Raw genomic sequence first — 401 nt, forward strand, 5'->3', positions numbered from 1 at the left:
TACAAATATAAATTCATCTGTAATCATTTCTTTTTCCCACTGCAAAAGGCAGTTCATTATAATCATTATCATTACAATGCAAGACCAATCACAGAACCTCCAAGAACACACACACAATGGAGTAGCAGCAATAATTATAATTATAGGATAAACACAGAGAGTAAAAACACACAAAACACAATAACATTAAGAAACGAAAAAGAAAAAAAAGATAATCTCAACAGGTAAAAGATTAGTTAGACTGTAGGGATACATGCAAAAAGAAAAAGAGAAAACAAAGGATGACCTGAGTCACACCATCACCACCACAATCAGCACACAAGAACATTGGCCAGTGTAACCACAATCAGTAGAGACGCACTCATCCACACAGAACTGACGCTGGCTGCATTCTTCCCTTC

The sequence above is a fragment of the Trypanosoma theileri genome (genome assembly GCF_002087225.1).
Source record: "Trypanosoma theileri isolate Edinburgh chromosome Unknown TM35_Tth_57_V1, whole genome shotgun sequence".
Classification (NCBI taxonomy): Eukaryota; Euglenozoa; class Kinetoplastea; order Trypanosomatida; family Trypanosomatidae; genus Trypanosoma; species Trypanosoma theileri.